We start from the raw sequence: 15,109 nt of genomic DNA on the forward strand, positions 1-15,109 counted from the left end.
GAGCAAAAGGAGAGGACAGCCTCCTTTGGCCCTCAGATTTCCCTCTTTTTCCTTAGAGGAGACGCGGGGGAAGGACGGGGTCAGTGGGGACGCGAGCCGGCGCCGGCTTCTTTGTCTGCGCAGGCTGCGCCCCGCGCCCCTCGGGGTTCGCCCGCCTCGGAGCCGGGGCGGCCCGCACTTGTTCTGGGGATCCGCCAGCGGCCCGGAACCGCGAGGGCCTCCTGCGCTCCCTACCCACCCGGGCCTCGCGTCCCTCCCACTGCCCCCCGCCCAGCTCCTCGCCGCAGCGCCCGAGCCTCATCTGTAGCCGGATTTAAAATGAGATTAAGCGAAAGTAGAATTGGCAGCCTTGAGTGGTGCCTGGAAATGGTGATTTGTGCTGCTTGGGTGTGGGGAATTGTGTGGCAGGAAGGGCTGGCGGAGTTGAGCCCCGACAGGCGCTCTTCCCTGGACTGTTCAGTTATTCATTGCTGCTGGGTTCTTCAGGCGGAGATGGTTGTAATTTTTAAAATCGGTGTTTATTTTCTTTAAATGTCAGCTACGACCAATGTCCCTGAAATGGGGGGAGGGGAAAACGTTCTGGGGAGATGCTGGCAGCGGTGATTGAAGCGAGCGGTAATGAGCTGCTGCACAGGAGGCTGCGGGGAAGAGAAATAAAAAGCACGTTTTTAACCGAGGACGGCTGGCAGGAGCCCTGCGGCATCCGGAGATGGGGGAGCGGGGTTGCCAGGTTTTGATGCCTCTCCCCACCCACCCTTGGCTTGCCACCAAGCTCAGATAAACCTGCACGTACAGAAATGAGTAGATTGTAAAACTGGAAGGGATGATGTCTTTGCCTGCATTTGGTGGGGTGGGTAGCGAGGGGAGTGTGAAAGACAAGGGGAGTCTTTCCGCGGGGAGACCTCTGTTGTCACTTCGTTGCAAAAGGAAGAGATTGGGTTTTTTCCCTCTTACCAGGCTGAGTTCAGATAGATAGAAGGGCCACTTCGAGCTGTCTTCTGGTTTCCCTTCCTTCAAAATCCCCGTGGGCTCAACTGCTGTATATATTTGATGTAATCATCTTTACCGCGGCTAGCTCTGTGCTGGTGCAGGCTTTGGACTGTAGGTGAATTACCTCATTTAATCCTCACACAACCCAGAGAGGCAAAAATTATCCCCATTTCACAAGGGAGGAAACAATCAGAAATGTTAATTTGACCAGGTCAGTAACAAAAGCTGGCTGTCAGGCAGCCTGGCTGCTGGCTCTCAAGGCTCTCACCCGGAACTGCCCTGAACCATACATAACCACCCTGGCTAGAGGGGAAGCCGCCACCACCACCTGTTCCCTGCAGGCAGGCAATGTTGCCTCATACAGAACTACAAGACACCCGCCCTCAGCCGGCAAGGCTGTTACCACGGCTTCCTTCCTGTCCAGTTATGTGAATGGAACCTAAGACAAAATCAATCACTACTAGAAAGAATCCAAAACTATTGAACGTCTTTAGCTTACATTTTTTAAATGTTTACTTATGTGCCAAGCACTGGCCTAAGTACTTAACATATTTTAACTCCTTTAATCTTCATAACCCTATGGGGAAAGTACTATTAATAGTACATTTTTACATATGAAGAAGCTGAAGCAGAGGTCAAGTAACTTGTCCAAGGTCAGACAGCTGTGATTGTGAGAGAGCAATGATATGAGCAGTCGTATTCCAGAGTCCCAGCACTTAGCCATTGCAAACCGAACCACCACAAGGAATGAATGCATGTTGATGCTGTTAGAAGGATGTGGCAAGAACTATTCCTTCTCTTTTGTCAGATTATCTCATTTAATCCTTACATTGGCCTGTGAAGTAGGTATAATTATCCTCATTTTTTAGAAGAGAAAGTTGAGATTCATACAAGTTGTCAAGGGACTCAGCAAGAAGAGAAGCCTGGGATCAAATATGGTCGTGCTTGGTCCTAAGGTCACAGCTTTAAGTAAAATGTCTTTAGTAAAGCACTGTTACTTGATCCAGGACACAGTTGGCATCTAATTCCCAGAAGGTCCTCAGTTTCCAGGAGGTCACCCGCTTTTCACTCTGTAAGAAGTATTCTCTTATCAATCTCTCAGCAAGTCTTTCTTAACATTCAATTTATGTGAACAAGTTTATTTTCCAATCTTCCCCTTTTTTGTGCTTTCTTAAGTTTTACAACATGACTTCGCTATGTGCATCTGGGTGACTTTTATACTCTTAACTACGCAGGCTTGGATCTGTGGCTACAGCCCCATGGTTGTTCATTAACAGGCACAGAGACTGTTTAAATAGTGCCCTGAGTGGTGTTGAGCTGCTTAAGAAGGTTGTAGATGCTTGTACACTCCACTCAGCAGTCCTTTGGACTAACATGTGTTTCTTACAGTTATAGAGGCCCAAGCTCGCACACCTCTGAGACGTTCTTCATGGAATCCAATTCAACTGGTTACCATTGATATTTTTTAGTAATCTTTTAAAAAATCAGGAAGATACACAAGATGGATATAGAATCACCTTGAACACTGGGAATATCTTCCTAGTGAGCAGTTTAGGTCACACAATAAGGTGGCAAACCAGGTTATAATTCAGAACTTCCAGTTTCCCAGCTCATGTGCTCACCCATTTAGTGACCTTAGTAGAAACTTACTTCATCTTAGTGAGCTGTTATAATAAACATCTTCAAGAATATTTGTCTGGTCCACAAAATCTACAAAAATTCAAACTAATGGAAAAATAGATAAGTGCTCTTCAAGAAAATTTGTTTGGTTTATATAAGAAAACTTGCAAAAAATAAAAAGTAATGTCAGAGGTGAAAACAGGTAAATCTGTGGGAAAGGGAGTTTTAAAATGGGGTAAGATTCCTTTTTAATTAAAAGAGCATTTATGTAAGATGATTATAAATCAATAAAAAATGTTTAAAAAAAAAGAGCATTTAGTCTCTTTTAAGAAGCAACTAGTCTACCAAAAAAATTATATTTAAGTGTCCTTAGAAACCATTGAGAATGACCAGGCATTCTCAAAATGAAAAATCTGATAACCAAAATTTAGAACTCCAAGGACAAAGACATCTACTCTGACAGTATAGAATATTAGACATTCTGGAAGACTTAGTTCCTATAAAACAACTAGATCCAGCATAAAACAAAATTTTCTTACATTACTGGGCTGATAGAAAGTAAAGAAGATCACTAAGAGACCAGGACATTATAAAAACAAACCAACCATGAGGGGAAACAAGAACCACGTGCCGTGAGGCGTGTGTGAATGTGGCTTCCCAATTACATGGGAACAATATACAGCAGCTGGGGCTGCAGATCAAAAGGGGAGGAAAAATGGACTTTTCAATAAATGTGCTGAAACAATTGGTTCTCCATAAGGAAAACAATAAAATGGAACCTCAGCCTCCCACCTAGGGCCACAGGCTTAAGTATAGGAACTGTCACTCGCATGAGCTTCTTTCAAGGCCTTGAGAAGGGACAAGAAATGGGTTCACATAGTCATATGTTTTTGTAAAATTTGCAGAGTTAGATATTTTGACTGCACTGGTTAAGATCATTGTCCTTTTCTGTCCTAACTACCTCTCCACCACATTTCTTTGTGTAGACTGTCATTGGAGCAGCTGTGAGCATTTTTTCAGATATGGCTTAAGGAAAGTTGATTTGGAGATTCATTGCATTTGAGTTTAGCTGAGTATTTTGATGTGGTTTGCAGACACTGTGCGTTCACTTAAGTTATTGCTAGCTGCTGGCCAAGTAAAGTATGACTTCCAGAAATACCTTTACTGTCCGCTCTGCAGACCTAACTGGCGTCATGATCTGTGGGTGCAGATTAGAGGTTATATCATAGACCATGTCCTATGGCCCCTGGCACCAGAAATATGTGGATAGTGAAAGGGTAATGAAGTGTGAAATGCAGAGAGCCAGAAGGTAGTCTGGAAAATTCTTTCAATCATAAGATATTTCAAAATGTAAGTTCTCTTCTGTCAGAAATACATGAAATATTGCAGTGTTTACAATTACAGCTCTATTATATTTTTGATAGGATCACCTGAAATGTAATTTAATTTAACTAGAATTCCTATATTCAAAGGGTATAAACCTATAGTACCACCACAAACAGTAAGTACTTCTGTAAGTGAAGTCTTATGTTTCACCACTCCCAATCTACTGTGTCACATAGTGTGTCTGATGCAACTTGCTCTGACAGTCTGCTGGTTCTGGAAAAAGCAGTACACAAAATTGTCACTGGTGCAGTGGAATGGCCTGAAGAGACCAGCATTCCAGTGACATATCTAAACATAATTATCAGTGGGACTAGATACGTAGTACTAGTGTGAGTCATTTGATAACTGCATTTGGCTGCTTCTGGTATGCCATAAATTCAAATTAATGATATGTTTTTCATAATTGTTAATTATACCAAAATTCAAATATGATGAGGAAGGAGTATGCTAAGAAATGTCCAAAAAGAAAAAGAAAAAAGAAAATGAGGTAAAGTTTTAAAATGTAAAAAACTATCTTACTACATAAAAATAGGAACCAAAAAGTCTGATGGTCAATATTTTGAAGATAAAGAAAAAAAATCAAGATAGCCAATAAAAAATAGATGATAAAAATGACAATGGAAGAGTTAAAATATGAGAATTAGTACCCTCCCAAACATGAAATGAAGATGAGAAGGAAGGTGAAAATAAAAAAAGAAAAACACAACATATATGCTCAATAGGACATAAATGAAGGTCTGAAGCAGCTTCAATCTGACAAATTTGTTGACATGGATAAACACCATGATCTTTCTTTTTGTTCTGGTCAGATGAATAATTTCACTCAACACCATTTAATGAGAGTTTTGTAAAAAAAAAAATGTTCAGAATAGTGGTCCCATTAATATTTATAGAGAACAAAATCACACAATGACACAAGAGCTTCTCAAATAGATATTTGGGGGAAAAAAGCAAGTTTTTAAATGGTTAAGCCACTATGAGATCTTATCTGGGCTATTGCAAGACTAAAGGATTGCTTTTATTATTCTGTTTGTAAACTCTCTTAACAAGACATACGTGTCCGTTAATACAAAATGGATGTTCTACCTGGATGACTTTATGAAGGTCCCTCAAAATTCATGAAGACTCCTTAAAATATAAGAAGTCTATGACATATGAAGCAGTTTACTGAAGAATATGCAGCCAAAAATGTAGGAAAAGGAGTATTATAAAAGTGAGGCAGGCAGTTCATTAATAAAAACATGCAATTTTCTGAGATTTTGTGATGTTTGTGTTATTTGCTACCTTTTTAAAAATTTGTACTTTGTTGTAATTTTTTCTCGTTCTTAACAAGCATTTCCTTTGACACGTAATTTATTATTTCTCTTAAAGAGGACCTCTAAATTATATATAAGTCTTGTGCTCCACAAGACCTGGACCCACCTGTGATGAGATATAATATTTAGCTATTGTACCTAAGCCATAGGCATGGCCTTACCCGGCGTGAACAGGCAGTATCATTTCTGACAAGTGGGAAATTGTTTCCAGTTGACTGTGCCCATGCTGTATCAGTTTTTACATATTTTGTATTTTTTTACTGTATTTTTAAAATTGAGGCATGTTTGACATACATTATATTAGTTTCAGGTTATGACATAATGATTTGATATTTGTGTATATTGTGAATTAATCACCACACTAAGTCTAGTTAACATCTGCCACCATATACAGTTACAAAACTTTTTTTCTTGTGATGAGAACTTTTAAGGTTTATTCTTTTGGCAATTTTCAAATATGCAACACAGTATTATTAATGATAATCACCATGCTGTACCTTACATACTCATGACTTACTTATTTACTTTAAAACTGATAGTTTGTACCTTCTGATTCCCTTTACCCATTTCACCCACCCTCAACCCCTCACCTCTGGCAATCACCAATCTGTTCTCTGTATCTATGAGATTGTTTTGTTTTGTTTTGTTTTAAGATTCCATATACAAGAGAGACCATATTGTTTTTGTCTTTGTCTGACTTATTTCACTTAGCATAATGCCCTTGAGGTCCATCCATGTTGCTGCAAATGACAAGATTTCATTCTTTTCTATGGCTGAATAATATTCCATTGTATATATAAATATATATATATGCCGTGATTTCTTTATCCATTCATCCATCAATGGACACACAGGTTTTCCCCTAGGCTAGTAAAGTGGTCAGGAAAGGGTTCAGGAGGGCCAAGATGAGTACCTGGTGCCATGGCCAGAGACTTAGGAGGAGCAGGGAGATCAGGGGCTGCCCCCTCATTTCTTATCTCCCTCAAGTCCCCCTGGGATCTGGCACTCCAGTGAAGTGGAACCTCAAGCCCCTATGGGGTTGCATGAGAAGGGAGCGGGTTCTGAGCAGGAGGAAGACTCGGCCCCAAGCCAAGGGGGTGACCTGGGGGTGGACATGGGTGACATTGGAAAATGGGGTTTTGCACTGTTTTTTTCCCTTTAAAATAAAAATGAAAAGAAAAAAATCTTGGCTATTGCAAGTAATGCTTCAATGAAACATGGGATGTATATATCTTTTTGAATTAGTGTTTTTGTTTTCTTTGGATAAATACACAGAATTGAAATAGATGGATCATGTGGTAGTTCTATTTTTAATTTTTTGAGGAACCTCCATACTGTGTTCCATAGCAGCTGCACCAATTTACATTCCCACCAACAGTGCACAAGGGTTCCCTTTTCTCCGCATCTTCACCGATACTTGTTATTTCTTGTCTTTTTGATAATGGCCATTCTACAGGCATGAGGTGATATCTTATTGTAGTTTTAATATGCATTATGCATTTCCCTGATAATTAGTGATGTTGAGCATCTTTTCCTATACCTATTGGCCTTATGCTCATCTTGCTTGTTAAAAAAAATATATTGAGATCCTCTGGCCATTTTTTAATCAGACTAAGATTTTTCCATTGATCTGTATGAGTTCTTTATATATTTTGGATATATCAGATATATGATTTAAAAATATTTTCTCCCATTCAGTAGGTTGCCTTTTCATTTTGTTGAAGTTTTTAGATATTTTTAACATTAAAATCTACTCACACTACAGACAAAAAAATCAACTGCTAAAATAGATGTTAAATGTGAAAAGCAAAACTTCTAAACTGGTAGAAGAAAATTTTGTGCTGGATTTCTTTCATTTGCTCCCCCTAGATCTGTTCTCTACTCTTCTCCACTATGAATTATTCTTGAGATGCTGACCTATGCAGATGGCCCAACCAGGGTGCCCGTTGTTTCTGTTTTCTGGGTAAGTTGGCTAATAAGGAGACTGGGCAGTACATCAGAAGAAGGAGGTAAACAAGGTAAGGGTCTTTACAAGGCTGGGATTAGGATGAAGTGAATGAGGCTTTACTTTTTGAAATTTGCCTCTGTATTCTCTCTCTAGTCTTGTCCTCTAGAACTCTGTTCAGATATAAACTACATTTTCTCACTCCATTTTCCATATATTTTAACCTGTTGTATTTTCTGTCCATTTGTCTCTCTATACTGCATTTGAGAGAAATTCTTCAGATCTGTCTTCTAGTTGATTAATTTTCTCTTTCCACTTGTGTGTCTAAGCTTCCATTAACCTGCCCATTGGGTTTTCACTTTTAATTTTCATTATGTAGTATATGATATACAGTGAAGGAAGGCTTGAGATACAAGAAATAATACTATATTGTACACTTAAAATTTTGCTAAGAGGACATATCTCATGTTGTATTCTTATCACACAAAAAATTGTAAATAATGAGGGCAGGAAGAAACTTTGAAAGGTGATGGGTGCATTTATGGCACAGATTGTACTGATGATTTTATGGTTGTTTACTTATCTCCAAACCCATCAAGTCAATTATACCTTAATGAAGTGGTATTTTTAAAAAAAAATGAGCAGAATAATGGTAATAATGATTAATAATAGTAATGAATAAATGCACATATCAGAAATTTAAAAGTCAAAGTTATGGAATATATATATACATACATACACACACACATACATATACATATAATTTAATTTGAGGCTGGTGTAATCAGAGTTAGAGTGTTCAAGAGGAGCATACTGACTAACTTCAGTCTTTATTAATAAGAATTTAGTTAGACATCATGTTCAGTATGTATGGATGCGTACAGATTACACTGCAGAAGGGTGACCACTTTGAGGGGTCAGGAATGGAAGATGAAGTCAGCCTGTGTGTCACTTGCCAAGCCCAGAAAGACAACATGAGAATGGACAAGTATAGACCAGCCTTAATCACTCATGTATAAAGATGCACAACTTCTAAATAATCTACTACCAAATGGAATCCAGCAAAATATAAAAAAGATGATACAGGATTACCAAGTTGGGTTCATTCTATGACTCAAAGGATAATTTAACATTAGAAAAGGTCTTCACTATGTCAACAATTAAAGAAAGAAATTAAAGAACCATTTAGATATAGGAAATTTAGCATCTGTTTATGATGCACTCAGAGCAAAATGAGATTGAAAGGAACCTCTTAAGGCAATGAAGGATATTTACAAAAAAAAATTCTACAAAGAACATTATTCTTGTTGGTGAAATGTTAAAAACAGTCTCTTTAAGAACAAGAATGAGACAAAGATGCCCTCCATCATGTTTTATTTAACACTGTATTGGAGGCCCTAGTCAGCTGAAATAAGAACAGAAAAAAAAAGGAAATAAAATATCTAAGGTTTGGCAAGGAAAAATACTGAATTCTTAGTTGGCAGTTAACTTCTTTCAGCATATTGAAGATTTTGTTATATTATCTCTCAGCTTTCATTGTTGCTCTTGAGAAGTCAACTGTAAACTGCTGCATATTTGAAAATAATTTACTTTTTTTCTGGCTCTTTTTAAGATTGTAGCTTTACCTTTGGTTTTCTTCAGTTTAGCTATGAGACATTTTTTCTGCATAAAAATCCAACTAATTTTTGCAACTCACATAGTCATTCTAATAGTTTGTAAATTTTGCAAGTTATTTGATTACCTACATGGAAAACAGGGGAAAATATAAAGGGATACTACTCAGAGAAGAACAACACAACAAGAACAAAATACGCTCTCTAGAAATAAGTTAAAACAAAAATATGAAGTTATGTGTGGATAAAATTATAAAATAATCTTGCCAGGTTACTTAACATCTGGAAAATGTAGAAACATAATTCAAACCTACACAGAATGTCACTTAAATCCTAATCACTATACTATCCCACTTTGGGTCTCAGAAGGAGAAACACCAGTGTCTCACACCAGATGAAAAAAAATATTGCAAAGCATATTAAAACAAGGTACCATTTCATACTTACTACTTGGTCAAAAGTTAAAAGTCTGACAATAACAAGGATTGGTGAGGCTATGAATTGACAGGAACTCTTACACATTGCTGCTGGCATATAAATTGTTGTGACCATCTAGAAAGAAAAATTTCAATGTCTAATAAAGTAGAGGCAATACAATAATTTTGCCCCTGGCTATACCACAGAGACATGCCCAGTGGATACAGAAGGAGACATGTTTAAGAATGCTCATAGCAATACTGCTATTAATAGCAAAAGCAAAAAATGGCAACCACTTAAATAACTATTAAGAGTAATAATAAATAAATGATCTGGTCATGTGATCAAACAAAGGTTCTTGCTTTTCTTTAAAAGCTTCGTAGAGGTTTAATTTAAATACCATAAATGTCATCCACTTTAAGCATACAATTCGATGACTTTTAGTAAATCTAGAGTCGTGCAACATCACCATGATTCAATTGTAGAACACTTCCATCATGTCAAGAAAGATCCCTCCTGCCTATCTGCAGTTCATCCCATCTCTTTATCCCCAGCTCCAAGAAACCGCTTGTTTACTTTCTATATATAGATTTTCCTTTTTGGGGTATTTCATATAGAAGAAATTATAAAATTTGTAGTCTTTTGTATCTGGCTTCCTTCACTTAGCATACTGTTTTTGAAGTTCATCCATGGTGTAGAATGTATCAGCAGTTAGTTCTCATTCTAAAGTATTGTTCTAATGTACGAATAGACTCATTCACTCTTTGGCTGTTATGAATAATGCTGCTATGAACATTCACATACAAGTCTTTGTAAGGACACACATTTTCATTTTTCCAGGGTAGATTCCTAGGAGTAGAATTGCTTGGGAGCAAATGTTCTTAACTTTGTGGCAAGGACCTCTTTGGCAGTCTGATAAAAACCAACGGAGCTCTTCTCAGAATAATGTTTAAAACAATTTTAATGCCTTTAAGTAAAATACATAGGTTTATAAAAAAAAATTATGTTGGAATATGGTTAATATAAGCATACTTAAAAAGTTATAGTAATGTATGTTTTCATTAGCCCATTCAATAATTAGATATAGCAGCTGGATAAGCAACTAACAATGTTGAAAATCAATGAGCTTAGTCTGTATTTCAAGATCTCTATATTGCATATAAATGTGATATGGAAATATCTTTGATTTCTATTGTTGATAGTCACATATTACTATGGTTGGTTGCCTGCTTTATAATTGAAGGAAATGTAAATTTCAGTTAAAGGTCGGTGAAAATTCTATTTCATAGATTTCTCCCACCCTCTACTGGGTCCTTAACCTATTAAAAACTTGAAATGCAATACTATACTGTAGTAGAAATGAACAAAGGAGAGATACTCATTTTGACATAAATGAATCTCACAAATATAATGTAAATTTAAAAAGCAAGTTGCCAGAGAAAATACACACTGTATTTTGCTACTTACGTAAAGCTTAGTTACCTGCCAAATAACACTATTGGTTGTTTAGGTCTGCATACATATATGGTAAAATGTGAAGAAATGCATGAGGATGACAACAAATTCGGAATGGTAATTACCTCCAGGAGGGAAGGAGCGGGATTTACCCAGGGAGGGGTTAGGAGGGATTCAACTCTACTTGCAATGATATATTTCTTAGACTGATAGATACATAAGTACTGGTTATGTTATTTTGTTATTTTATATTTTCTGTTTCCATTGTGTTTCCATATGTATTCAATATTTTATAATACATTTTTAAAGAATGAATTAACCCTTTTAAAAATATGTAATCAAAGAAAAAGTAAAGCCTCTACTTAAATATCAATTGCAATATTCAAAATATTAACGCCAAAAATATGATTAAAATACATTATATTCAGAATTGTGAAATTAAAAAATGGAAAGTGAAAATACAATGACTTCTTTTCTCATTTATCATTCCCAGTTGAGAATTTGTCTAATTTTTGAAACTAACTTCAAAATGCTTTTAGAGATGTTTAATGTTCATTCACTTTATATTTTCCTTTACTTTTCTATTATTTGAACTCCTTGGACTTTCTCCAGACATGTTTTCCAGGTAACTTTTAAATATCGTTACACTATTGTTTGTAGATTGGAGTTGATACAACCTTTGGATTGTAAGCAACGGAGACCCCAACTCAAATTATTTTAGTCCAAAAAAGCTATTTAGTGGTTGGGAAAACTGAAACATCCAAAGGAGATCCTAGCTTTGGGCAAAGTTTCAGTAATGCTGCCTAAACTCCACTCATTCTCCATCTCTCAGCCCTGTTTTTTCCCACAGTGGTTTCACTCTCGAGCAGGCCCTCTCAACATGATAGCCCTTGGCAGGTCTGGGCATATTTATCACTACAGGACTGTCTCATTGATTGGCTTAGAGTTATGCGCCATTCCCTGAACAGTCACTGTGATGGAGGAAATACCGATGGGCCCTGTCAGCAGAGTGGGTATAGTTAGGCTTGCTGAAACAACACACACCATGAGAGAGGAAGGAGTGGGTCTCTGAAAGAAAATGTACCAAAAAAGGGGAAGCTAAACACGAAGCAGAGCCAGCAACAAATGTCCACTGTAAAAACTGCAGATTGAAATGTCTTTCCATTGTTTGGCAGTGGAGGTTCATTCTAAGCGTCACATATATTTCTCTAGTAACTGCCAGATGTCTGATTATAGTCTGAATGGATTCTTCGCCTTAATGGTAAGTGCTGATCAGGGCTGGTTTTCAGAAGTAACATTCATGGTAAGGTAAAATTTAACTTTCATCAAGAAAAATCTGGACCATTATAAAATAGAGGCCAGGACTCCCATGTTCCATAAAACTAAATAATAAAAATGGTGTTTCCTATTTGGGTCCTCAGTCTACTATTTCCATGATGAAGTCCTACGTGAATAATATATAATTCTGTAAATCTTCCCAGTAAAGGTAAATAAAAAAGAAGAATTTGCTTAATACTGTTGGATTCAATGCTGTGTACTGACGTAATGGGAAAATTATTCAGGAACATTTCATTCTTGAGAAAATACTACCCCACATTATCAATATTTTGACATACTTGGGCCTATAAAAAACTATGATCCATATTTTCTGAGCCTATGACCTTGTTGAGAACTTTCACCACAAAAAAAATTTATCTTGGAATTCAACAGCTACTAGAAGTGCTCAAAAATTAAGAAAGTTTTCTCTACCAGGATATAACTGTAGATGATATCCACCCAATTTCTTTTCATAGTATTCAAGGAAACTTTTTAAGGAGGTTCTCTACTTATAAACATTCCTCCCAAGGAAATAAGTAGTGAGAATTTTGCTTATCAGGGGTTAAACTGAGGAAGATTAGTAAATATGGAATCATTAATATCACTCACCTACTGTATGCTAAGTACTATGCTAAGTCCTGGGCATATAAGAGTAAAAAGAGACAGTCCAAGCTCTCAAGGAGTTTGTTGTTTAATGGAAGAAACATACAGGCAAGTAATTATAATATAGTGTGATAAATACTTTGATAAAATGAATAATAAGCATTGTGAGGGTCAGCAAGAAAAATAATAGGATGACAGAGGTGTTGGGAGTGCTTCAATGGGGAATAAATGTCTTAGGGGAGACTTGGGCTCAGTCTTAAGGACAAGTAGGAATTAATGGATGTCCAAGGTGTGGGTGTGGAAAGGGCAATACAAGCAGAGTAAACAGAGAAGTGAGCAAATAAGTGAAGATGTAGGCACTTCCTGGGAGCCATTGAGAAGGGTACCTACTAAAACATATTTGTCAAGTATCCACCGAGATTTTATTCACCTAACTGTAATTAATTTTGTCTTAAGAACATTTTAAATAGGTTAACATCCCTCAGGGTGGTTACTAGAGAGATGTTGGCCATCTGCATCTTAGTGACAATGAGTTTCATCAGTTTGCTATCCTAACTCTTGGTCTCGATCAGGGGTCAGTAAACTTTTCTGTTGAGAGCCAGATGGCAAATATTTTTGGCTTTTTGAGCCATACCATTTCTTTTGCAACTACTCAACTGTACGGTTGTATTGTGAGAGCAGCCACAGGCAATATATGACCAGCGGACACGGTTTTGTTCCAATAGAACTTGATTAACCAAGACCAATGTCTCTACTGAGTAACAGAGCTGTAAATTAAACCAAGGGCTTAGGATTCCAAAAATAGTGCCCCTCCTAGCCATGCTGACCCCAACAGCAAACTCTGAACTTTGAGTATCTACCTGAACAGACAGCCCTCACCCTCCTCTGATTTTTCTCTCCAACGGCCACCCCTCAGAGGCCATATAAGAAGTTCTATCTCAGTTTGGAAAATGATGCTAAAGAGAGAAGGGAAACCTTGCTCATCCCTCCTTAATTCATTCCCTTGCCTTGGAGAGGCAAGAGGTAGGAATCCTATACAACGAAGTGGGTTCTCTTATTCCAGGGGTACACCTCCCTCTTTAGCGGCCTGGCGTGTGCATGGCATACACAGGTGCAGAGAAGTAATTTTGACTATGTGCAGATTACAGGAAACATTCTATTCCAATTGTGAATTTGTCTCCCTCCAGTGACACCCTCCCCCTAATATAGCAAATCATAGTTAGAGTTTAAGCCTAAACATAAAGACCTATTTAACACATCACATAGCTGAAATATAGTCCTATTCCACTGCTAACGTTCTGTTATGTTTAGTAAATGTGTAGGTCTTAGACCATGAAACTTACTCTGAAAAGAATAAAAATATTGAAGAACTAGGAATCCCAAAACTTTGGGGAGAGAAAAAAAGAATAAAACTGGCTACCTTTAATAATTTATTTCTTTAATGCTTTATCCTCATTTGAATTTGAGAGAATCTTAAAGGATTAGAGGGGACTTGTTCATGCCAAGCAATTTATCTCTATGAATTCCTTTTTTGTGCACTTCACATGTCAGAGACACACACAATAATGCCACCATTACTTGCCAGTTGCATGAACTTTGATCTCAAATGGGTCATGGGTCAGTTTCAAACAAAGCACTAAATGTGAAATGATAAGCAACTTCCATGCCTATGATATTACGAGATTTTATTTTTCACATACTGGATACAATGGCATATTTTTGCCTTAATTTTTCAGTTAATGACTCTAATATGGATATTGCTCAAAACCAGGGAAAGGTCTAAAAATTCTGTTCAAGACAAACTTCTCAGCATTACACAATCCAATATATAATATAATATATCTTATTTCCTAATAGTTTAATGGAACTTTCATTGTTCATTATTAGAGGATTTAATAAGAGAAAAGCCATTGACAAACTTGCCTTGTAATACAAAATCTTAACATTTTAAGAGTTATAAAACTGGTCATTATTAAAACATGGCTTGACAAAATTGCTGCTGAAGGTGCAGGTACTAAGATTAAAAGTAATAACAATAATTTTAAAAGCCTTAACTCGGCCAAATTCTCTATCATTTATGTCATTCATACAGGAAGTGTTAAATATCACACATTTCACATTAAAATGTGAGGCAAGGTATTTATAATAAGACCGATGCTGTAGCTTCTGTACTAAGATATGTAAATGAATCTGTACCCATGACTAAAGGTGCTCAAATCCACCTAATTTTATTAACAATTGAATGGTACAAATGGTGTGACCTGCATTAGATTTTGAGATTATAACCAACTATTTCTGACAAAACCCACAGTCCTTTTCCATGCACTGCCAGCCCTCTTTGGTTCTGATCATTCTAGAGGGCTTGTGAAGTTTTTTTCCATGAGAATTCACAAACTCAAAAATCTAATAATATAGTTTTGACCCAATTTAATAAGTCTACGAACTAT

At 37.1% G+C, this 15,109-nt stretch overlaps 1 long non-coding RNA gene across 1 annotated transcript in view; it reads right to left on the bottom strand.

Moving 5' to 3' along the window:
* Positions 1 to 404: 404 nt before the first annotated feature.
* The window catches only part of LOC116153952 (uncharacterized), a 44,344-nt gene continuing 29,639 nt past the window's right edge, over positions 405 to 15,109 (bottom strand). The window contains exon 6 of the long non-coding RNA XR_010381730.1: positions 405 to 2,060. This is a non-coding gene — a long non-coding RNA (uncharacterized LOC116153952). The remainder of the gene's footprint in view (positions 2,061 to 15,109) is intronic.

Source organism: Camelus dromedarius, chromosome 7 (assembly GCF_036321535.1).
Source record: "Camelus dromedarius isolate mCamDro1 chromosome 7, mCamDro1.pat, whole genome shotgun sequence".
In the NCBI taxonomy this organism is placed as follows: Eukaryota; Metazoa; Chordata; class Mammalia; order Artiodactyla; family Camelidae; genus Camelus; species Camelus dromedarius.